The sequence below is a fragment of the Polypterus senegalus genome, unplaced genomic scaffold, assembly GCF_016835505.1.
Source record: "Polypterus senegalus isolate Bchr_013 unplaced genomic scaffold, ASM1683550v1 scaffold_1403, whole genome shotgun sequence".
Taxonomy (NCBI): Eukaryota; Metazoa; Chordata; class Cladistia; order Polypteriformes; family Polypteridae; genus Polypterus; species Polypterus senegalus.
The window spans coordinates 1-25986 of NW_024383060.1; the positions used below are offsets into that span (position 1 = coordinate 1).

The following is a 25986-nucleotide window of genomic DNA, read 5'->3' on the forward strand; positions in this document are numbered from 1 at the left end:
ATGCAGCATGTTCATATTTGAATTTGTATAATTTTGACAGGATATATTTTTATGGAGAGCAAAATCTTTTGGGATATTTAAAATCTAAGTTTATTTTTATATAAAATTACATAAGAGTAAAGAAATGTGAATGTTTGTTCTTTTAACGTTTACTTTATTTCTAACTTGTATAATTTAGACAGGATATATTTTTATGGAGAGCAAAATATTATAAGTTGTTTAAGGTTTGAGTTGATTTATTCACGAATAATATTCCTGTCTGTTTTTACCATTCCTACCAAAGATATTTCTGTCGACTAAATAAAAATTCCTTCTATTTAAAATTTAAATAGAACTTGAACAAATGCGATAGTTCATAATATCCACGCAGACTTGCGTAAGAGCGTGAGTTATCCGTTTTAACAAGCAGCGTATTGCACTGATACTGAAATAGCTGTGTGTGTATATATGTAGATATGTATGTATATGTATATATATGTTTATATATGTGTGTGTGTATGTGTATATATATATATATATATATATATATGTGTGTGTGTATATATATGTGTATATGTATGTTTATGTGTATGTGTGTAAATATATATATATATTTATATTTATTTATATATATTTATTATATATATATAATATATGACAGCAACCCTCATCACTCACAACAGTGACAAAACGATTACATTGACAATCATGTTACGTTATTTTCAATATGTTTCCTTTTCTTTTTCATTGCTTCTTTAACACACTACTTCTCCGCTGCGAAGCGCGGGTATTTTGCTAGTACATATTAAATCTTAAATAATTCTAAATATATAGCTAAGTAAATAATGTGCCACCTCAGTAGTACATATAGATAGCAAGTGTCAAAAGAGGTGTGAATTTGATGACTTTAAGCCCCGCCCCCAAATATGATGGGTGACATTAAGCCCCGCCCCAAATATGATTTATGAAATATGAAAATATGATTTATGAACATATGAAAATATGAACTATACCCCGCCCCTGGTGGGTTGGACCTCCGTCATACTTGATCATCTCTAAACCCCGCCTTTTAGGGTGGGTCTTTAAATAAACCGGACACTTATCACTCCCCATTAACAATACTCACGCCCCCGAGTTACGCCTTTATCTCTCTATCCTCCTATAGGGTTAGGGAGAGGCATATCGCTCCACCCCTTCCCAACCCGACTGTGGGAGGAAATGAAAGAGTTCTTGTATAAAATTCTAGTCACTTAGTGAAAACGCCACGACACACAAAAGCAGACAGAATGGACGGTCTTGTGAACGCTCCTAAGAAACTGAAAGCCAACAGGGCCTTACGGGAGTTACGGGAACCACGCTTCAGCTCTGTCTGGTACGATTCTAACTGTGCTTTGTGCCGGGTAGAGGTAAAAAGAAATGCAGAGGGCCAGCTCACGATCGCCGTTTCCAAGAAGGAGCCTATCCTACCCGAATATAACGATGCCGGTCACGAAGAGGAAGATAAAGAAAATGTGATAAAGGATCGAGTGAGTGAAATTAATTTTTCTATAAAAGACTGGAGTTTTTTTAAAGCTCTTATGCCAAATATTGATGAAGCTATTTATCAAGGAAAACTATCCGACCAGATGAAAAGAATTAAAAGAAAATTGGAGGAGGAGTTTAGCATGTTGAATAATTCATGCTCGGAGGAGGAGGAAGAAAACTGGGAGTCAACCGCCCCCTAAGTGAGTGGAGATAAATACAGAGGTCTTTTCCATAGTCTACATTAACCTAAAACCCTATCGAGATGTCTTCAACTAACTACCCTTCCGAAGCTGGTGCTAGCTGGGCGGTCGTCTCCCTGTTCTCTCGGCCTCTGAGGTGGCAGAAGTCCTCAACATTTTGATGCGCTCCGAAGAACCAAGCTCGGGGTATGGAACATCGTCCGCCGCTGACTACCTGTTTTGGCGGCTAACCTTCAAACCAACACCGCTACTCTACTCCCGGCGATGTGATCGACCCTAACCTACAGCCCGGCTACTCTGCGGCAGACCAGATGCTGACAGACAACGATGTGTTTTGGCGGGTAACAACCAGCACCCTGCCGCTACGTACCTGATCAGGTCTGTTGGTCTACGGAACAGACAGCGGCAGTCAACGACCTGTTTTGGCCCGACGACATGTACCTAACTCCGGGTACTCTGCTCCTAACAACTCACCTTCAGACCCACCGTCTTGGCGGATCTTCTGATGCCCTCGAATGACCAGATCTATTGGCCCGAACCTCAGTTACCCGCTCCTGATGATATGTACTGGCTGGACAGTCTCCTGGAGAACCGTACAGGACCTGACTTTTTGTCCCTGCTGAGGATACTCTGGGAGCCTGGCGGGCGCTGAGGAGATAGCCATGCAGACCATGCATCAAGAAGAGACTGTGGACGACTTGGTAGAGGCTCTGGCCTCTTGGAAGCCATCGTCCCAGGATTCTGATTATGAGGGCATGGACATTGAACAAACTGACGGGCTCTGGGTGAAACACTTGAAAGACTCTGAAACTGATCAAGAGTTTGATTGCGGCTCTGCTGGACATAATAGTCGATCGGGACCTAAAAGCACCTGTCAAGGTTGTTTCATAGATCACCCCAGCCAGACGCAGCATACGTGTCTGTTTGAACCGGACTCTGTTTATCGGGTTGGCCGTTTCAAGAGGTTCTGACTGTTTTCCGCAAACCGTGGCTCAGGAGCCTGGTCATAAAGACTCTGGGCTGCTTTAACATCTTTCCGCCTTTTCACAAGGTTCATTCATTTGTTCAAAATGCTGTAGATGAACTGGAAAATGAACATTCTATTAGCGAGGCTATTGTACAGGCCTTTCACAACATGGACGATCCATCTTACTCTAAAATACGTGAAATAGCCGATGCTTTCTCTAAAAGGCATTTTTCTGTACCAGACATGACCGATGCACCTTTGGGGTTTTACGGGGAGTATGATATAGAAAAATCAGACGAAGTGTCTGAACTCAATGTGCCTGTACTATGAAATGTTTTAAATGTTTTTAATACTGATGTTTTGAAAATTACCAATAAATCCTCCTTTGATTTTTAAACCATTGACATTTTTTTTCACCGTCGGATGGAGGGTTACTTGAAAAAGTTTATTATAGCCCGCAAATCCTGGTAGCTTTGGGGAAAAGACTCTTTGAAAAGAGCTCTTGAGGTTTCGGGTCAGAAAAGTAATGACCAACAGGTGTCGGATTGGTTATCCGGTCAATATGCTTATACAATTCACAAACCCGCTAGAAGGCATTTTAGGAGAAATAAGGTTTATGTATCCGATATAGACTCACAATGGCAGATGGATTTAGCGGACATGACAAATGTGACCGAGCATAATCTGGGTTATAAATATTTGTTAACATGTATCGACGTACTTTCTAAGTACGCGTGGGTACGACCCCTGAAGAACAAAACGGGTAAGGAAGTGACGAGAGCCTTCCAAGACATTCTGAGCGCCGGGCGTACTCCAAAGAAACTCCAGACCGATAAGGGGAAAGAGTTTTTCAACCGTGATTTTCAAAAGCTGTTAAAGAAGATCGGGATAAAACATTTCACCACTGGAAACGAATTAAAGGCCTCCGTGGTGGAGAGATTTAACCGACATTAAAATCTAAAATGTGGAAATATTTCAGCGCTTATAACACGAGAACCTACATCGATAAATTGCCTGATTTAGTATACTCTTACAACAAAAGTTATCATCGAAGCATAAAAATGGCTCCTTCCGATGTAAACACGTTAAATTCTTGGAAAGTTTTCAAAATTTATATACGTCGCCAACCCCAGGCCCGCCATTGTTTAAGTTTAAAGTAGGAGACACGGTTAGGGTGTCTAAAACAAGACATCCTTTTGAGAAAGGTTATGAACAGACATTTTCAGATGAAATCTTTACCGTATCTGAACTTGTACCTAGGGCCGGCGCGTGTACAAACTGAAAGACTACGACGGTGAAGAGATTGTAGGTTCCTTTTACGACCCCGAATTACAGAAAATTAAAGTCGGGTCCACAGACGTTTACAGGATCGAAAAAATACTGGCCAGGAAAGTTAAGAATAAAAAACGACTCATTTTAGTCAAATGGCTCGGCTGGCCAGAAAAATTTAACAGCTGGATACCGGAGAGCCAGGCCCAAGATGTTCAATAAAATCCACAGGGCTCCTAATCGACTCTTCATTCTCTAGCGGTATACGATGGAGCAAAAGTTTTTGTGACACTTCCGAGCAACGCTTCCTCAGACATTTTCCCTAGCAACACCATTTCCAATTTCACGACGAAGCTTGCTAAACCCATAGAATTAGAAGGTTCTTGGGAAGTCGGTCTAGCAGAAGTTCAGTACCCATACGTGGAATACCATAGACAAGCCAGATAATGAATTCTACGTTTGCCCCGTGTAAAAACATTACTACATTCCATGCGGCTATTACGAAGGTATTCACGACCTACTGTCTTTTATGAATTCGACAACCTTAAGCCTGCCCACTTTGACCGATGTTGCAGCTGGATTTGCCCCTTCTGAGAACCCTGCGAAATTCAGTTATAATGCTGTGGAACGAAGAGTCTACGTGGTACCGGGTGAAAAGGATGAAACTATACACTTAAAAGGACAGCTGGGTCGAATATTAGGAGCGCATCCTGATCAGACTCGGGTTTAACTTATAAGGCTCCTTTCCCCACGACATCAGGGCCGGCTTTTACACTTTGTGCGTGTATGGAGATATGGTATCTCATCAGAGAGTCGGAGACAGCTACGTACCCTTTTGAGGTGTGTTCATATAGAGGATCAGGCGAATAAAATTACAACCATCACATATGACAAACCGCATTATGCGCCGGTCAGCAAGAATCATTTTGACACTGTGACTATTGAAATAAAGACGGACCAGAACAAAAGCGTGCCATTTCAGTTTGGTAAGGTGATAGTGAAGTTGCATTTCAGACCCGTCAGGCATTGTATGCACGACTGATACAATGAGGTCTTACCAGGACCCGACACCTTACATCCAATATTATCAGACCCAAGCGGGTAACGGCTTACCGGCAATTCTCTGGATCCCCTGTAATGTATGGTGGGGGGATTGGAGGTATATTTCGAGGACTGTTTAGAAGAGCTTTACCTCTCCTGAAAAAAGGCTTTGACATCGCAAAACCACATATCAAATCCGCGGCTAAAAATATTGTAAAAGATGTGATCACCGGGGCTATATCCAGTGCTGCAGGTGGAGTCCTAGAAAAACAGGAGGGAGCGGGCTTGATGGTCATGAGAAAGACAAAGCAAGAGACCACCGGGTCGCGTCAGCCCCGACAGCTAAAAAGGCCAGGCACTATTTTTGCAGCATTCTCTAAACGTCGTCAGAAGAGGAACAAGAGTAAAGCCGCAAAAGAAGAGAGACATTTTTTAAGAAAAGATAGCTTTCGTACACAGAATGTACGAAGAGTGTGTCAAATCTGAACTCGATCAGTTTACGGTGCCTTTCACTCAACGAGTGTAGATAAAAGTATATACGTTGAAGTCCCACCACTCTCAGCCCTCTCTGAAGTAGCCCGCTAGAATTTCTCATAGCGGAAATGGGGAAGATTACCTGGATTTGAATAACACTCTTCTACACCTAAGGGGAAAGATAGTGAATGCTGACGGGACTAACATACCTGCGGGCAAAGGTCGGATTTGTCAACTACCCTATAGCCAGTTTGTTTTCCCAAGTTGATGTCACCCTCGGGGACCGTCTAATATCCCAGAGTTCAAATTGTTATCCTTACCGAGCTGTCTTAGAAGGCCTGCTAAATTACAGCCAAGAGACTCTTCATTCTCAGTTTGCTACAGGACTTTTTTACAAAGATACACTTAACAAATTGGAAGAGACAGACCCCGACGGAGAAAACATCGGTTTTAAAAACCCGAAGCGCCTATACAGCCGGTAGCAGGACTGTTGAACTTCTGGGGCACATACATACAGATCTCTTTTCCAGGAAAAACTACTATTGAACGGTCTAGACGTGAAGATTAAAATGGTTCGAACAAAGATGAATTCTGCTTAATGTCCGGTGATGCGAGCGTTACAGAGTAATCATAACATCGGCCTCCCTGTTTGTAAAAAAAGTAAAAGTTTCACCGGCCGTGAAATTAGGACACGCTCATGCCCTTACCTCAGCCAATGCTAAATACCCTGTGGAAAGGGTGAATATGAAAGTATTCAGTATGCCCGGGATCCGAGTATGCAATCAAGAAAACCTGTTTCTGGGCCAACTACCAAAGTATGTGGTGATTGGCATGGTAGATAATGAGGCCTTTTCGGGTCTTATACACGGAACCCGTTCAATTTCAAACACAATGATGTAGAGTTCCTGGCTCTGTACATGGACGGTGAACAGATTCCTGCCAAACCCTTTCAACCAGACTTTGTAAGCGGCAATAGTGCCAGAGAATATTATAACCTGGTATTGGCCACTGGTAAGCATTTGAAGGATCAAGCTCTGGCTATCAGCCGTTCAGAGTTCTCGCAAGGATATACTCTTTTCGCTTTTGATCTAACCCCGATCAAGAATGCGCGATCATTTTCATTAGTTAAAACTGGAAACATGAGATTTGAATTACGCTTCCGCGTCCCTCTCCCTCGGACCGTCAATCTAATAGTATATGCGGTCTTTGACAACATCATTGAAATCAACCAGAGACGTAATGTTCTGTATGACTACTAATAAACACCATGAATACAAAACAATTAACAGAACTACTGTCCCAAGACCCCTACACGAAAGATATTTCCGCGGTGTGTTGGCGTGTGATCAACTACGGAAAAAATAACGGCTTGCCGGCCATGTTTGTAGTGAATACTCACCGTCAAACCCAACCCGGAGAACACTGGCTGGGGGTTTACCTCACAGAAGACGGAAAAGGGGAGTTTTTGATTCCTATGGAAATCCCCGGACTTTATCTACTTCCCGAAAGACATTTACCATTTCTTAAGCAAAAACTGTAAACAAATCATTTACAATAACCGACAGCTTCAAAGTTGGTTCTCGGACAAATGCGGTCATCACTGCCTCTTCTATCTGCATCAGAGAGGAAAAGGTCTCCCGTACACCTCTGTAATAAAAAAGTATTCTGAGGACGTGAACAGTAATGACTCTATGGTCTCTAAATTTGTTCGTTCCTGGCTTCCTTCACCGGGACTCTGTTTTTATCAGTACCCTTGCATGCAAAGATCCGAGACCTATAAATATTTCAATAGACGGTTAAAGGATGACGACACTCTGTAATGATATAAAATTGTATTTAATAAACAAATAATTTTACAAATTAATAAGCAATCCATTCCAGTCTTTTTTTTCTCGGTTTCAGTCGGTAGGGGCTAACTTCTGTTTGATGAGCAGGGAGGGGGGCGGCGGGTGGTTTAAAACTTTCAAGGAGTTCTCTCGTTTCATCATTAGGTACGACAGAAAATGGAATGTTCAAACCGGCCATGGCGTTTACAAATTCCTTCCACCCCCGTCTCCTATGTTCAGGTATTGTATGAGAAGCGGTCAGATTACGGACCAAATCCACCATGTTGGATCCGACCAAAGGTTTACCTTCTAACAACAGCTCTCCACGATTATTCCAGAAGGCGTAATGGGGATTAACGGACATTTTATGTAAAACAAATTCAATATTTTTCTTTGATTTTACAGGCGCTTCTCAAAACCTCTTGCCAAACCTTGTCCTCAGACACCTTGACTGTTCCGGGGCCCCCCTCGCCACTTTCTTCTTTTGGTAATACGAGCGTCAGACTGCCAGCTTCTTTATCGGCCTTTTTAACTAGAGTCAGATATCTCTGCAAGATGGAAGTGTAAAGCTTCACCTTCTCGTCAGCCCCTATATCACAGCGTTGCAGGATGTTTCTCATTTCTTTGTCCAGTTCAGTTTCTGTGGCACTCAAGAGTTCGTTCGGGGTAGCACTCTTTTGCTGAAAAAGAGACATTTGTTGCTGGGACCAAATACATTTTTGAGCGTATTCCATGTTTATGCTCTAGAAGCTAGTAAACTGGATATGAATGGCACGCACGCTTAAAAGAGCCCCAAAAGCCTCCTTTCTGGTTCAGAATAGCTTTCTTCTTTTTTAAGGTTAGTTTTTTGTCACTTATTTTTCGGACAGATGTTTTATGCTTCTTGAGTCGCTTAAACTGTTTGGGGGAAAGAGGTATATTACCTTTTAAAGTATTACAGGCTATCTCGGACAAAGCATTAATTAAATCGTCAGAAGAGGCGTTGATAAGATTTTTACGGCGACAAGAGCAACGGAGTAAGACCTTGAGAGGCTTTAAGTTTCTGCTTATTCTGGCCGACATGCTGACGGAATATGTAACTTTGACTCAGAACACCTTCTTTTATCTTTTCACGGTGTACACGACAGGCCAGTCGGGCGGGAACAGACCTGTTCTTAATCGCAGTTCGTCGGGGGTCTGCGCCTTTAAATCCACTAAGAGATAGCCGACGGTAGTTTTGTAGCATCTTGAAAGCCTCCAAAAGAACTTAACACGCCTGGATACATTTGACGGGCCAAGGTAGTAATCTGCAATTTGTCCCTGGGGTTTTTAAAAAGAGTAATATAATTGGCGTTAAGATTAATCGTTCGGCTTTTCTTTCCTTGAAAAAATAAATTTTGAACCAAGTAAATGATAGACAGATTCCGATGATGAGTATATTTTGTGAAAGCTTTTTCTATTTCCTGGCTTTCGCTAGCGCTTCCATCAGATCATCTATAATGACCAAATTTATTTTCTCAGGAGGGAGAAGTTCGTCGTCGCATAAAGACTTTGGGAGCCCCTCAATAAATTTTAATTGCTGAAATTTAGCCGACAGCTCGTCGTACATTTTCTGCCAACAACTATAAAACCAAACGATATTTTGAAAAGGGTGAGACACGACGTGATTCGAATGTTCCAATAATTTTTTCACATAATAGGATTTACCGGAACAAGAGGGTCCAGAGATAATTTTAGCGAAGGGGTGTTGAAGGCGTCAAAATCTCTTTTAGTAGCCATAAGGTCTTGTGTTGTAATCTTTTAGGAGAACCCTCTTGTTATACACCACTCTGAATTTCTTCCTGAGTGGTCTGTTTTCTAAAGTGAAAAGTTTTTTATTTCGATGGATCTGCTTACCGTGAACCAGTAACTCTTGAGTAGGGGCTTCATGAGACGTCACAAAATTCTGAACTAGATTGGTTAGTGACTCGAGGTTTATAATTTTACCGGTTTCGTGATTGATGGTGATACCTTTTACCTTCATACATGTTTTGCCTTGTGCCGTTTTATACCCGTACGTCTTTGGACCGCCTGAAGCAAATTCAGTAATATAATCACCAGGATTTAACTCACTGGTGAGCTCTCCTAAATAGTCACCCAGAGGAGGATTGTACTGACCAGGCTGAGAAGTAAAAATGACCGAGTCGGTGTCGTGGTACAACACCCTTTCTCCCAGACTGTCCAGTAAATCGTACAACTCTAACCGTGCATAGGCCGTGGTGAAAGCAGCAATGACAACATTAACGCTACCAGGTAGGGTATACTTTTCATCGGTGTACTTCCATTGTATTTGAGCAATCTCATGCCGATAAATTCAAAATAAGAAACATTATACTGTTTGGAGAAAATGTATTGCAAGAATTCCTCACCGTCCTTGACTAAGCTAGTAGTGAGATGGAGAGGTTTTGCCCAAATTTACCCCAAAGAGAATTTAAAAACAACTTTGAAATCTGCCTCTTGGCTGGATGTTATCGCGGTCCAATCGTACACCTTCCTTCTGATAATAATCTAAAATATAACGATGCGGAAGCTTCATCCGTACACCAGGCAGGATAACCCGAGGCCTCCTGCTTGCCTTTTAGATGAAGCTTGATATAATCTGAGAATAACTCAGAAGTACGTTCGGGGTAATGCCAAATCTCGTATACTTTTGAAACTTTATACCCTTTGTCAATGGCCTTTGCTATTTCCACACTGCACCAAGTACGGTTAAAGCTCTCTCATCCTCTGTGTGACGACAGTCCACAATCTGAGCTTCTGTCTCCGCGAGGTGCGACAGAGGGTGAACATTAATTTCCCACAAAACCTGAGAGGCAGGACTGGAAAATTGAGACCACGTGGAGGATGGACGGTGGCTTTAATTAATCCAAAATACTGCCGAGATCCCCAAACTGCTGAAAAATGATAGTGGGGTGACCGACCGGGTACATTTTTGTTTTATTCACAAACGGGTACAAGCTAGTGAAATCATAATAGTGAATCTGTTCGGCCCCCACCGCCTTGTGGTACAATTTTATGGCGTTGGTACGTCTGCCGAACAAAGAGTCCCTGGGTTGTATACGTTGAGGGAAATCACAGTGTTTTAAGAAACTTTGTAGCCTGAGGTCTTGTTTTTTCATACTCTCCCAAGAATGCTCCCAGAGCACGCGCATCTAGATTAAATTTTGTCCTAAGTATTTCCAATTTTCTCATAAACTTTTGATACATAGCCGCACAAGTCATACCGGTTAAAGGATGGGTACTGTTTAAATCATAACATTCGGGACAGCCGTGATAAAAACAACCAGCAAATTCAAAGGCGGTCGGAACACCTTTAACTACGGCATAGCCGTCAAGATGAAAGGATCCCTTCTTTACTTCCCCAAGGTTTAGAGCGTGTTGAATGTTCAATTTTTCTGTTTCACAAAGATACAATAACCATTGAATAGAGCGTTGAATAGTTTTTCTGACTACTACTGTAATGGTCAGAAGGAATTATACCTACAGACTTTGGAGGCATGCAGTTTTGCCTGTACATGGCCATACATAGAGATGCCAGGGTCATGCATTGAAACGGGTCAATGTTGCCAATTTTGATGACCTCGTCTCTGAATTTAATGCACGCTGTTCTAAGAATTTCACGTCATTTTACAATAAAAGCCATCTCCTCTTTAAAATTAAAAACACCATGCTTGACCCGTCGTACCAGGTAAAAATTCTTCCTTTTCTTTGGTCATCATGCTCTGAACACCGTAGCATTCAGGTTCGGGGTAGGGACCGATATAATTCTGGTTTTCAGCCGTATTGAAGAAATGGGGGAAATAACCTTTTGCGGCTTCAAACCCCATGGCTTTAGGCATGGCACTCAATTTCATTGTTAAAAAATTCAAAGAATCTATAAAACGTAATTTATAACCATCATCTGTGAAACACATCAGCTTATTTCCTTGAGTAGTAACACTAGGGTTCACACCATTTTCAAGCAGATACTTCATTAAAAAGTACCCATCGTAACCTTTTGAATTGTGAGCTATGAAGGTATAGCCATGATACTTGGGCGACGGTATCTGGCAAAGAACTGTTGTACACAATCTTCACCCGCCCAGAACCAGGATTTACCCTGTAAGGACTTACAGTATATGTAATTAGGAATGTGCACCCCCGTTTCTTGCCGACTTTCAAAATCATAAAACACGTATTTCTCAACGATCCTCAGACTTCAAGGTTTCTATAAAGCACTGATGGTTTTCGCATCATTTTCAATTTTTTTTACAAACACGGCATTCTTTGGGCCGACATTTATGGGGTTTTGAGGGCATTCACTGTGTAAGTTTTGTAACACAGGGGACACATTTTGCAGTGTCACAGGCCGCTTCCATATCGTTGGTCTTGTCGTTAAATTTAGGAATCATATGCTGAATAAAACAAAATTGGGACCGACAGTAGCGGTTGCAATCACCACACTTGACAAGTTCTTCAGGGATCGGACGGCAGTCGGGGGAGAAACACACGTTGCAATGGCCTTCACAACGATGGCTAAGGATGGAGTGGTAGCTTGTGTAACAGTAATCGCACAAGTATTTAACCCCAGAAACCCCTTTAAATTCAAAATACCATAGTAATGGTTGTCGTGTAAAAATAAAATAGGTTTTGGGGTTTCTACCTCGGGAGCTTTCAAATTTTAAAAATTTATCATTTCTTAGACACCTGTACCAGACAACAATTTTAATACCCAGCAAGTTTTCAAATTTATGCAAATCCGCAAAGGACACTTTTTCATGCTCAGATAATCCAGCCCTGCTCTGAAGTTTATACGCTTCACGCATGCATAACTGGGGCTTTGCCTGTACCGGTCCTCCATTAGGCTAAGCAGACAAAAGGCAAAACAGAGCTGATTCCCGTAATTATAAGAAATAATTAAATGCTTCATTTTCTTTCTAACTATTTCATGGTTGAGTAGAGATGATACCTTGCGGCCATAGAGCCCCACTAGGTGACCGAACAATCTGAGTGACTAGCATCAGAGACTCATCAGCCAACACACTCGCATGACTCTGAAGAAGATTCTCTATCTGCTGAAGAAAACCGTCTACATTAATATTAGAGCCAGTCAACTGTATAAAACGCTGATAGGTAATGAATCGGCACGCAATTCTAGCTGTACGACATCTTGCGGATTTAAAGTTCCTGAAAAACTATCCAGAATTCTTTGCAACGTCTCATGAATACTGTTAAACACCTCCTCGTAAGACTCTAGTTCATAGGCATCTGCAAAATTTAAGGGGTGTCTTATTTCAGTGTTGTTAAAAGCAGGTCTGTCGATCTGCTGAAAAATGTCCGGACCGTCATTACTAGAGACAGCAGAGGGCCCGGCCATGCCTAAAGTAGACGAGGGTGAAGGTTTAGATACCACAGAACCACCGGACATGACTGGCGCGATTGAAGAGGTTGAAGGGGTAGCTGCAAGCGGCTGTGTAATAGGGACTGATGAAGCGGTGACTGGAACAGGGGCAAGACTGAAGCAAGGGGAGCTACTGGAACAGAGGGGGTACAGGGGCCTACTAAAGTAGAGGGAGCAGAAGTGGAAGCTACAGGGCCAGAAACAGAGGAGCCAGTGCTGGGGACAGAGGGGGTACAGGGGCCTACTAAAGTAGAGGGAGCAGAAGTGGAAGCTACAGGGCCAGAAACAGAGGAGCCAGTGATGGGGACAGAGCGGGATACTAAAGTAGACGGTTTGGCCCCAGAGGGGCTAGCTGAAATAAACGAGACTGAAGCAGAGTGCCCCGAAGTGGGCATGACTGGAGCGGAGAGCCCAGAAGTGGAAGCTACAGGGACAGAAACAGATGTAGCCAAGGGAGTAACTGAGACTGATGTGGCCATACTGTGAGAGGGGGCAGCATTTACAGAACCCGACATGTTTGTTAAACCATGACCCGTTTGAGCATTCACATTCTCGTTCAAAGACCGCTGAACCCTTTCTAACAAGTTATTTAATGTCTGCATTTCATCTGGGGTGGCTACTGGACGTAGGGCTTCTAAAAGGCTGTCAAGCTGGTCAAAGTCGATGGGAGTGGTAACAGGTGAAGGAGCTCTCATGGTCGCTATTATATTATTCATTTGGAACAGGTTTTGATTTTGCCAATTAATATATTCCAATTCATTAAAATATTGGGGTGGTGGAGTAGGCATTTTTGGGGGTCGAATAGAAAAGCAGAGCTCATCCGCCATGTCATTCAATAAACCAACATTTTTAGCACCGCTCCCAGCGTCCAAGTCCTCACTTGCACGCCTTTTGCCAGACATTATTTGGGGAACAAGTTTTCTAAAATTGCATACAATAAAATAACCTTTTCACATATATCCGGAGACAGGGGTGAAAGGTCCGGTAATGCACTTTGAAAAGTCAACAGCACTTGTTCGATTTCCGCCTTCAGCTCAGCAGCCTTAGCAGCGGGATCCAATCTTTCAGGTTCACTGATTATTTGGGTGAGAAGTCCGGGTGATGATGCAAACGATCCCCCGAGTATCTGAGTCAGTAAGCCAGGAGAGGCTGGTTCTGAAAAAACAAGCAAGACTAAGTTTTCTTTAAAAATAAAGATTTGTTGCGCGCTCGCACAAATAGTTCAACTTACCGGGCTGCGTGAATGAGATGTTCAATAATAGACTGTCCGAGAGCCTTTGTACCGATTCTAGATGCTGACTGGAAACTTCGGAAGAAAACCCACTCTTTGGGGGCGTCGAGTATTCTGCTAAAAAGTACATATTTAACCCCAACGCCTTATTTTCTTCCCCACACACACACACACACACACACGAGCCCTGAGTGGAAAGTGATACTTTCTGGGGACTCTTTGGCTGAGGCAGGATTTTTATTCTCAAAAAGACAATCTGTTTCAGCTATTAAATCCTCCAATTGCGAACTAGTCAGATTTAAAGAATCAAACAGTTCACCCTCCGATTCTAAAATATAAAAGACTAGGTTTATGCGCTTAAAGACCATTGCATTAAAAGTAATCAGCCGGAACATTCTTATAAGGTTGTACATTTCCAATAAAAGTAATTAACATTAAAAAAGTAATACATTTGTACATACTTAAAGACGTTAAAAGTTTTAAATCGGCGCGGTCTTATAAACAACATTTCGATTTAAAAGTACGGCCGAAAGAAGATCTGACTCACTTTTTGAACAGCCAGCCGGCCAGAAACTACAGCCTTCTGAAATAAGATAAATAATTCATTTATAAACTCGAGGCGTTACGACTAGATACAGTTTTTCATTTAAAAGCAGAAAACATACCTCCGAGTGAGAGGCTGCTTTGAGATTGCTCTTCTTCGCTGGAACTATCTGATTTGAAAGCGGATATAGAAGAATATCATTTCAACAGTTTGATGAGGCGGCGTTAACGGCATATATTTCTATAATCTACACTTACCCTCAACCACAAAAGTATTTTTTGCCATGCCAGCCATGGCGGAAGAAAAAGCGAAAATGCCTACCTTATGGCAAGATCTTGGAGACACTCGTAATGTTTGAATAGTTATTGTAGTAACACCGCGAAGCAGAACACTTTATCGCGGCACCTAGGGATCCGTAGCGCTTGGAAGGGCGGGAGCGAGGATGTTTGTGAGAAAGCTCATAGGTTCAGAGTTGTTGATGTTCCGCCTCTAAGGGGCGGTGACCCTTTCTAGCGGTAAAGCGGAAGGAGTGTATATATTCTTAATCGCTTTGATTCGGGGTGAGAATAAGTATTTTACTTTATGATATAAAAAATAGAACACGTTTAAATTAGATTAAGACTTTTGTTAATTGATAACATGAAGGGCGCCGACTCCCTGTGGGGACCTAATTGCTGCAACATCTGGCTGATGCCTAAACCAGCCGGTAATCAGAAAGGCCCTGGCTTGTCACGGCCTGGTAATTAAATTAAGAGACAGGCCGTGATCGATCATATTTGGCGCATTCCGATGGGGGAGGTACGTAATTGAAAAATGAGTCTTTTTGAAACGGTGAAATTTACAAAGTGGCTATATATTTTCTTGCTTTTGATTCTAATGCAACTTATAACGTTTATAGAAAATTGTATATTTATTTTCTTACTATTAGTTTATAACTTAGAGGGGAGAGTGAAAATCGTTTTTAGTTAGGGCTGTGTCGTGATCTTGTAACTTAGTCTGGTTTGAGGGGGTGAATATTTCAGTTATGACTGTGCAGGAAAGATAAAGATGCGTGTCGTGAACTTCTAACTTAGAGGCGGAGTGAAAATCGTTTTTAGTATAGTTTGGTTTGAGGTGGCTGTGGTGAACATCATTTTAGTTATGACGGTGCACGAAAGACGCGTGTCGTGAACTTATAACTTGGAGCAGAGAGTCCCTATCGTTTTTAGAAAATTGTATATTTATTTTTAGTGGGGTGTTCCCAGAGACAGTGCTGAAAAGCGTGTTAAGAATTTTAGTAAAAATTAGAAGGAGTGTATATTTTCTTAATCGCTTTGATTCGGGGTGTGAATAAGTATTTTACTTTACGATATAAAAAATAGAACACGTTTAAATTAGATTAAGACTTTTGTTAATTGATAACATGAAGGGTGCCGACTCCCTGTGGGGACCTAATTGCTTTAACGGCTGGCTGATGCCTAAAACAGCCGGTAAGCATTTTAGATTATTACCATGTAATCAGAAAGGCACTGGCTTGTCACGGCCTGGTAATTAAATTAAGAGACCGGCCATGATCGATCATGTTTGGTGCATTCCGATGGGGGAGGTACGTAATTGAAAAACGAGTCTTTTTGAAACGGTGAAATTTACAAAGAGGCGTTCAGGCATTTGGAGTGGCCATGTATTTTCGTGCTTTTGATTCTAATGCAGCTTATAACGTTTTTAGAAATTTGTATATTTTCTTACTATTAGTTTATAACTTAGAGGGGAGAGTGAAAATTGTTTTTAGTTAGGGCTGTGCATGAAAGATAAAGATGTCGTGAACTTCTAACTTGGAGGCGGAGTGAAAATCGTTTTTAGTTACGGCTGTGCAGTGAGCTTAGTTTGGTTTGAGTTGGCTGTGAAGGAAAGACTCTTGTCGTGAACTTATAACTTAGAGGTGGAGTGAAAATCGTTTTTAGAAAATTTTATTTTCTTGTATGGGAGTAGGGTTTTAGTGGTGCGCGTTTTTCTTTGTCCTGCCTACGTTGTGGTTGTCAGCTTGTTGAAGTAAGAAGGAAAGTGAATATAAACCATTAATTAGTTCTTTTACTACCACTTGCCCGTCTGGGAAGGGATATTACAGTATATTTTCTTACTATTAGTTTATAACTTAGAGCGGTTGTGTGAATATTTTATAGCGTTTTTATGTAGTCGTACATATGCGTGGCTTTTGAACGCGGGATAAGTGTATATTTAATTTTATAATATTAGTTTTGAATCTAGTGCTTATAAAATGTGGCCGTGAGTTTATAAGCGCGGGGGTGTGAATATTTTCAGAAAGTTACACATAAGCATAGCTATGACTGCAAGATAAGTGTATATTTAATTTCACAGTATTAATTTTGAACCTAATGTTTATAAAATAAACCCACGTGTCCTAAATTTATAGCTTATAAAAACATTTTCATACTTTTATAGTTTCATATTTACATAAATTATATTTTCATGTGTTCATAAATCATATTTTCATAAATCATATTTTTATATTTTCATATTTCATATTTCATAAATCATATTTGGGGTGGGGCTTAATGTCATCCATCATATTTGGGGCGGGGCTTAGTCATCAATCAAATTCACACCTCTTTTGACACTTGCTATCTATATGTACTACTCACCTCCTTAGGTTTTCTACATTGAGTAAACTGAGGACTTTAATTCATATTTTTATTAAAGTTTTTATCATCTAAACTACAGATGGTTTGTGTTTTTAAGATAATCAGTTGTGCATTGTTGTATATAAACAAGTGAATTAAAAATGGTAAAGGGAAATTCATCCATTCAGTGCATCATATGTGATAAGGAGGAAGCCAGTGAAAAGATTTTGAGAACTAATACTATGATGCTGGACACTGTTTGATTAAGTGCTAAAATGAGAATGAATAATTTTCACTGGTAGAAAGTGACATATTACAGGCATTAGTTCTAGTCTGTATGAATGCATACATTTATTTTGTCTCTCTATTGTAGTAAATTTCCTTTGTGCTTAATATTTCAAATTTAAAAAGTACTTCATAGCAAATTAAATATGTACCATGGTCAATAATAGCATCAAATGGTGTAAGTTGAAAAAAGAAGACTGCAAGGTTGAGTTTAGGGAGAAGGTGAGACAGGCACTGGGTGGTAGTGAAGAATTACCAGACAGCTGGGAAACTGCAGCAGAAGTAGTAAGAGTGACAGCAAGAGAGGTGCTTGGTGTGACATCTGGACAGAGGAAGGAGGAAAAGAAAACTTGGTGGTGGAATGGGGAAGTACAGGAAAGTATACAGAGGAAGAGGATGGCAAACAAGAAGTGAGATAGTCAGAGTGATGCAGAAAGAAGACAAGAGTACAAGGAGATATGGCAAGGTGAAGAGAGAGGAGGTGAAGGCTAAAGGTGTATGATGAGTTGTATGAGAGGTTGGACATTAAGGAGGGAGAGAAGGACCTGTATCGATTGGCTAGACAGAGGGATTGTGCTTGGAAAGATGTACAGCAGGTTAGGGTAATAAAGGATAAAGATGGAAACATACTCACAAGCGAGGAGAGTGTGTTGAGCAGATGGAAAGAGTACTTTTGAGAGGCTGATGAGTGAAGAGAATGAGAGAGAGAAGAGGTTGGATGATGTGAAGATAGTGAATCAGGAAGTGTAACAGATTAACAAGGAGGAAATAAGGACCATGAGTAAGAAATATTAACTGTAATGATTATAAGTAGTTAACTCACAATACCAAGGACTGTATTATGTATTAATCATGCTAAACAAAAAGCTATATGATTTGTTCTTCGTTTATGTAGAAAAAGAATTAAGCTTGTGCACAGAATTAAGAGACTAACTTGCATTCTTTTATAAGAAACTGCTGACCTCTTGATACTAACAGAACACCCTGGGATATTATAAATCAGTTGTGACCACTTTCTGAACTCTTGCTTAAAAATATTTGAGCATATTCCTTAAAACTGTGAGTGCCCTGATAACCTCTTTATCTGAAAGGAGCAATGTGCACATTCCAATTCAGAGAGTCGCAAGCTATTGTAATTTATATATAACCTCAAAATGAACTGCCATTTTTACATTTTTTTGTTTGTTTAATACACGTCACGAAGTACAAAGAGGGAAGCCCACATTAGGCTGCAGGCTGTCTGATCTGACCAGTCAGTAGCACTGAGCTGAGAGGGGCTACACCCTCTTTGACTCACGAAGAATAAAGAAATTGCTTTTTTTACTTTAAATTGGTGTTTGTCCCCTGTCGTTTTCCAACTTTCTTCGACCACAGTTTCTGGTGGCCAAGCAACTCCTTGAGTGAGATCGTCCAGAGGACCAGCAAAAGGACCGATTCCGGACAGATCTGGAGGACCAGCTCCAGAAAAAGTTAGGACTGGTCTGCCTCTGGCAAGTCCTTCGTGGTGAGCCCTTGTCCTCCTCTGACTTTGTCCTGAAAGTCAAGTGAACTGGGAACTTCCAGACTGGAGGAAATATTTTGGTGAGTACCTGGGGTCTTCTTGGCTGGAAAAGATAGTCTTAGCCATAGCCACAGGTATGCTGATGACACGCAGCTGTATTTACCATTAGCATCTGATGACCCCGACTCTGTTTCACTAACACGATGTCTGCCTTGTGTTTCTAAATGGATTTCTCAAGATAAAAAAGAAAACAAATTTTAGTGACTGGCAATAATGGCTATAATGAGGTTATTAGAAATAAACTTGATGCATCAGGATTAAAAGTCAAGACGGAGGTAAAGAACTTAGGGGTAACTGTTGACTGTAAACTGAATTTTAAATCGGATATAATCAGATTACTAAGACAGCATTTTTTCAATTAAGAAACATAGCAAAAGTTAGACTTCTTATATCATTGAAAGATGCTGAGAAATTAGTTCACGCTTTTGTTTTCAGTCGATTAGATTATTTTAATGCACTCCTCTCAAGACTACCCAAAAAAGACATAAATCGTTTGCAACTATTGCAGAATGCAGCTGCTAGAATCCTAACTAGGAAAAGAAAATATCCAAGCACATTTGTCCAATTTTGATGTCACTACACTGGTTACCTGTGTCATTCAGAATTGCCTTTAAAATACTGCTTATGGTTTACAAAGCCTTAAATAATCTTGCTCAATCATATATCGGAATGTCTGACACCTTATATTCCAAATCATAACCTTAGATCTTCAAATGAGTATCTGCTTAGAATTCCAAGAGCTAAACTTAAAAGAAGTGGTGAGGCAGCCTTCTGCTGTTATGCACCTAAAATCTGGAATAGTCTGCCAATAGGAATTCACCAGGCTAATACAGTGGAGCACTTTAAAAAAAACGGCTAAAAACACATTACTTTAACAAGGCCTTCTCATAATTTCATTTTAATTTAATCCTGGTACTCTGTATATTCAATTTATTATCATAACTATTCATGGTGCATTTAAAATCCATACTAACCCCTACTCTCTCTTCTGTTTCTTTTCCTGGTTTTCTGTTGTGGCGACCTGTGCCACCACCACCTAATCAAAGCACCATGATGTTCCTACATTGATGGATTAAAAGCCGGAAGTCTACATGACCATCATCATCAAGTCCTTCCATGAGAAACCTAAATACAAAGAGGACTGTTTTCATTTATGTCAGGTAGAATGGCCAGAGGGGGCTGGGCGGTCTCATGGTCTAGAACCCCTGCAGATTTTATTTTTTTCTCCAGTCGTCTAGAGTATTTTTTTTGTTTGTTTTTTCTATCCTCCCTGACCATTGGACCTTACTCTTATTCTATGTTAATTAGTATTGTCTTATTTAAATTCTTAGTTTCTTTTTTTTTCTCTTTTCTTTATCATGTAAAGCACTTTGAGCTATATTATTTATATGAAAATGTGCTATATAAATAAATGTTGTTGTAATAAGCCGATCAAGGCGGCTCCGGATGGAAATAAAGGTGCCAAAATAGCTAGTGAGTATGCCCCTAGGAATTGAAAGAAATATTAAAGAAAGAAGGGGTGGGAAGAACAAAGTAGAAAAGGAGCACTTTTGACCTTGGCGCCGAATAAGTGAGGTGTTGAGAATGTTTAGTTAGTACACTTCCTGGAACAGGACAGAGTCTTTTACCGGATCGAAAAAAAATAAATAAGGCGGTAGTGGGAAGGATAGGAGAGAAAACACCTCACGGGTGGAACACCAAAGCACAATTGCAGGAGGGTGAGACTGTTTTGCCTGTAAGGTCTGGTCATATTCCTGCTCCAACGGGTTGATCTGCTGTGGAAATCATAAGCAGTAACCAGCTGTTACATGACTGAAGAAGGGGGTCGGCACTGAAAAGTCGAAGCCCCAGACACAGTTGTCCAACAAGATTGTTACTCCGCTAAAGCCACGAAGCAGCAGATAGTGAGGGACGGGGTAGAAAACCGCAGGGGCCAGAACCTTATACCTTGCAGTATTGGTGCTATCCAATAATGGAAAAAACAAGTAGTAAACCGGTCAAGATCCCTCTAGGAAATCAAAAGTCTCTGTTGGAAAGATTATTTTCGGAGGGCTTATCAACCCCTAGTAAGGGTTCAAAGGAAGGGTCACCTAGACAATTAGTGGAAAAGAAAACAGGGTTAGACTTTAAGAAAGCATGTAAAAAAATGGAATAAAGAAAGCGGTGGTAGATAGCCAGTTGAGGGAACTGGGGATATTTCAGAAATTAGAAAAATCCTAAGCAGAAACACCTAAAGTTGGTGGCAAAGGGGTCCCTATAGGGTGGATATGTTTGATAGATGGGAACTATTAATTAAAGATCGAGCAATTGAGGCAATGCAGAAGCGCAATGAGACGCTTTCTGCTGAAGTTAAGACCCAAAAAGAAAACATGTTGCTACCATTACAAAAGACTAAGGCAGAACCAGACCCAGACAATAGGCGAAAGAAATTGGATAAAAAGGATCCCTTTTACCCAATCATTCACTCCCCACCTCCTCCTCCAAATGCCCCATCGGCTCCTCTAGCAGTTGATGATCCACCCGGAGCATACTTTTATCACCAACAGTTTCACTATGACCCGTCTTCTCATTCAGACTCGGATGACGAAGACCTGGGCAACAGTAAATTGTGGGACCAGAAGGGATGTTAATGCCTGGAGATGGGATGAATCCTTGAATCGCGATAATCAGGAGCCCCAATTTTTAGAACAATGGGAATTACTAAAGACTGTGATTGTAGGAAAATACAAAAAAAGAACAGACTGGTCACTCATATAGGCTGCCAAGCAGCGGAAGGATGAGACAGTCGATGAATGGGCTCATAGAATTCAAGACCTGATGGCTAATCATTCTGGTCTGCAAGAGAGCAAAGATCAAAACCGCTGCCGTTCCCCTTTGTCTCAGGATTAAGAAGTGATATACTTAACAGTCCGAACGTCTTGCATAGGCTGGGAAAGTGCCACTTTTGAGGAAGTTAAACGGCATGCTGAGAGACAATCTAAACAAAAAGAATCTGATGCATAGACTAAACTGATAGTGGCACAGGTTCAATATTAAACTAGGGGAACAGGCAGGGGCAGATGATTCCAAGGTCGCGGCGTGGCAACTCCTTTGGAGGGAGAGGGCGAGGAAGGGGACATGGGCTCCAGCCCTCCACATCCACTAACCCATTCACCCAGATGCCCAAGTCGTCAGAACAGTCCCACACACCTTACAACTGCGGTAAGCCTGGCCATTTTGACATAACTGTCCAAACAAGCTTCCACCTTCACCATCTCCACACCCAGAACCCAGTGATATTTCCTGGTCTTAGGAATTAGCAGGGACCCCCCAGCCATTTTTTCCAGTTTCCCTTGCTCACCCGTCATACTGATGCAGACCCTTTACTGACTTTGATAGTGAATGGTAAGGAAACGGTATTCCTTGTAGACACTGGAGCTACCGCTCAACTCTATCGCTGTTGGAGGTCCCTGCCTCGAAAGACACTGTGAGGGTCCTCACTGCTTTAGGGCAACCTCATACTCTATCAATATCCAAGCCTCTTCAAGTTCAACTTTCCACTAATAGTTCACCTTTGACGCATTGATTCCTGTTAAATCATCTGTGTCCAGTTAACTTATTGGGAAGAGATCTCATGACTAAACCTATCTGTTTCAATCTCCTTATCTGAACAAGGATTCTATTGCTCCATTCCTAAGCTCCTGTGCCAAACTCTCCGAACCCTTGCCCTTCTTTTGCTGCCTGGACCCTAAACATCTCCCCACACGCTCCTTAAAGCCCTCCATACTTTCCCTTCCTGCCTTTTTCCCTACCTCCAAGTCTCCGACATTGTCCACTGTACTGCCCAATATTTCCCCACTGAAGTTGACATCCCTTGGTCTAGAATCTTTTCTCTCCTCAACCCATTGCCCAGAGAGTCTTTACATCCCTGGTATTTTCATCTCACCCACAAAAGCTGCTGCTTCAGTTCACCTCACACACTTACAGAACAATTTCTATTTAGGAGGTGCAGTCCCTCGCGTTTCCCTGGCAAAGTCTAACACTGCTTGTTGGGTAAAAATTGGGGAATGGGTTGAAACATGTCAAAATAGGACCGATTGGAAATTCATCACACCAGGAATTTTTGTCACCCCTGATCACCTGGTAACTAAGGTGTCAATCCAAATCGACCTGCCAGTCATTCGTTCCCTTTGTCACTCGTCTCCTTCTCTGTATTCCCTGCAAACTGACTCTTTACCTTGGCTGTCCAAGATTCCTGACACTCTGTGGTCCCAGGGAAAAAACGATTTTGGCCGGATCGCAAATTGTGAACCCTTAGTGGTCTTCCCAAAGTCATCCTTCCGTCCTCACCATGCACAATATCCTCTTTCTCCTGACGCTGAACTTGGAATTGCTGCTGTACACAAAGACTTAGTTGAACAGGGAGCTATTATTCCAATTAAGTATTCTCCTGTCAACTCTCCCATTCTGCCAGTAAAGAAAGTGGATGGATCTTGGCACTTCGTCCAAGACCTCAGAAAAGTCAATTCTGCTATCTTCCCTAGAGCACCGATTGTACCTAATCCTTCCACTATTCTGTCTACAATCCCTCCATCTGCACATTATTTCTCAGTTATTGACCTTGAAAATGCTTTCTTTTCTATCCCTGTACACCCTGATTCGCAATTCTGGTTTTCTTTTACTTTTCAAACCACTGCCAAGTATTTGGGGCATGACATTACTTGTGGTACCAGAGCTCTGTCAAAAGACCAAATAACCACCATCCAAAATCTTCCAAGACCAGTCACAAAACAACAGGTTATGTCTACAGTATACTAGGCATTCTTGGTTATTGTCGACAATGGATCCAAAATTTTTCTGAAAGAGCACAGCCCCTATAAAATCTAACTAACACTGTCCGACCTTCCTCTTTCTGGCCGCATACAGTGGAATGAGCAGGCTGAGAAGGCGCTATGTGATTTAAAAAGTGCACTACTTTCTGCTCCTGCCTTAGGACTCCCCGACTATTCTCGTCCATTCACTCTCTTCATATACGAAAAGGGTGGATATATGAATGCAGAGGCCAGTAGCCTATTTTTTGAAAAAACTGGATCCAGTGGCCACAGGACTTCCGACTTGTCTTAGAGCAGTAGCAGCAACAATGGAGGCTGTGCTGGCAAGCACAGATATCATACTTATGAGTCCCCTGACAGTAAATTTGCAATGGTAATGTACAGGTTGACAAAAAAGAGATTAGACAGGAGTCCCCATCCTATGATGTTTGCTGATGACACTGTGATCTGTAGCTATAGTAGAGAGCAGGTTGAGGAGACCCTGGATGAGGTGGAGATATGCTCTAGAGAGGAGAGGAATGAAGGTCAGTAGGAACAAGACAGAATACATGTGTGTAAATGAGAGGAAGGTCAGTGGAATGGTGAGGATGCAAGGAGTAGAGTTGGCGAAGGTGGATGAGTTTAAATACTTGGGATCAACAATAGAGAGTAATGTGGATTGGTGGAAGAGAGGTGAAAAAGAGAGTGCAGGCAGGGTGGAATGGGTGGAGAAGAGTGCCAGGAGTGATGTGTGAAAGACGGATATCAGCAAAAGTGAAAGGGAAGGTCTATAGGACGGTAGTGAGACCAGCTATGTTATATGGATTGGAGACGGTGGCACTGACCAGAAAGCAGGAGACAGAGTTGGAGGTAGCAGAGTTAAAGATGCTAAGATTTGCACCTGGTGTGATGAGGATGGACAGGATTAGAAACTAGTACATTAGAGGGTCAGCTCCTGTTTGATGGTTGAGAGGCATTGGTTTGGAAATATGCAGAGGAGAGATGCTGAGTATATTGGAAGAAGTATGCCAAGGATAGAGCTGCCAGGAAAGAGAAAGAGGAAGGCCTAAGATAAGGGTTATGGATGTGGTGAGAGAGGACATGCAGGTAATGGGTGTTACAGAACAAGACAGAGAGAACAGAATGATATGAAAGAAGATGGTCCACTGTGGCAACCCCTAACAGGAGCAGCCGAAAAGAAAAAAGTCAATAATAGCATCTTACATTTCTGAAAATCTGTCCTTCGTAATCCATTTTGTTGCTGGACAAAGGAGGTGAAATATTTTTTTTTTGTTTGTTTGTTTTGTTCTTTTTCTTTTCACTGTTAATTTGGAAGTCACCATAAATATTATAAGTAACACCTGCACTAATTTTTTGTTTTCAGAAGTCTTTGCTTTGGACTTTGTAAATATTTTTTCCAAGACATTTGTTTGTGAAAGAGTTTGGGCTCAGATGGAATAAATAAGTATCTTCAATGAAGAGTTCTTCTAAAAAATCAAGTCTAGTTTTGCAAGTTCCTAAAGTCTCACTGTGTACTACGATACTTGGCAGCTTATTCCAAGTGTTTATGGTTCTCTGTGTAATTCTGCATGTTTGTGCGAAATTAAACCTTAACAAGTTTCCAGCTGTGTCCCAGTGTTCTTGATGAACTCATTTAAAATAACAGACTCGATCAACTTATTTGGACATGAATAGTAGTTATATGCATGCGCTTCTGTCAAAATGATTTATGACCCTTAAGCACTGCCCCTTTGTACTTTGGACCGGAAGTCCCGCCCTATGAATCAATACTGGAAGTCCCGGCCTATGGTTTGTGACCGGAAGTCCCTCCCCTGCTGACGTCACGTCTCCCCCCGTGACCTAGCCCCGCCCTCTGGCACCTGATTGGCTCTACTTTCTGTCAAGGGCCTTTTGATGGATGTTTGCCCCTCCTTGAACCCGCCCCCAACACCTGATTGGCTCTACTTTCTGTCAAGGACAGTTTGATGGATGTCTGACCCTCCTTGAACCCGCCCCGGCACCTGCTTGGCTCAGGAAACTGTCAAGGGGAATTTGATGGATGTCTGACCCCTGTTTGAACTCATCCCACAGCCACCTGCTTAACTGTCAAGAGCAGCCCCCCTCCATGAACGGGCATGCCCGGGGCATGTCCTGACAAATCCAGGCCAGTTACAGACCTGTTGGTGCCCCGCTTCTCTCGAAGACACATAAGCGTTTCAAGGGGCAGAGCTGCCTGCCTCTACGGTTTGGGTAAGAACTCCTGTATCTATCTATTATTT

The 25986-nt window shown here is 41.6% G+C and overlaps 1 long non-coding RNA gene across 1 annotated transcript; it reads right to left on the reverse strand.

The window, feature by feature from the left end:
* Positions 1-14011: 14011 nt before the first annotated feature.
* On the reverse strand, positions 14012-14470 carry LOC120521305. The gene is made up of 3 exons (XR_005632085.1): positions 14457-14470; positions 14115-14237; positions 14012-14026 (listed from the first exon to the last, which is right to left on the reverse strand). It is a non-coding gene; the product is annotated as an uncharacterized LOC120521305 (long non-coding RNA).
* Between the last annotated feature and the right edge of the window lie 11516 nt (positions 14471-25986).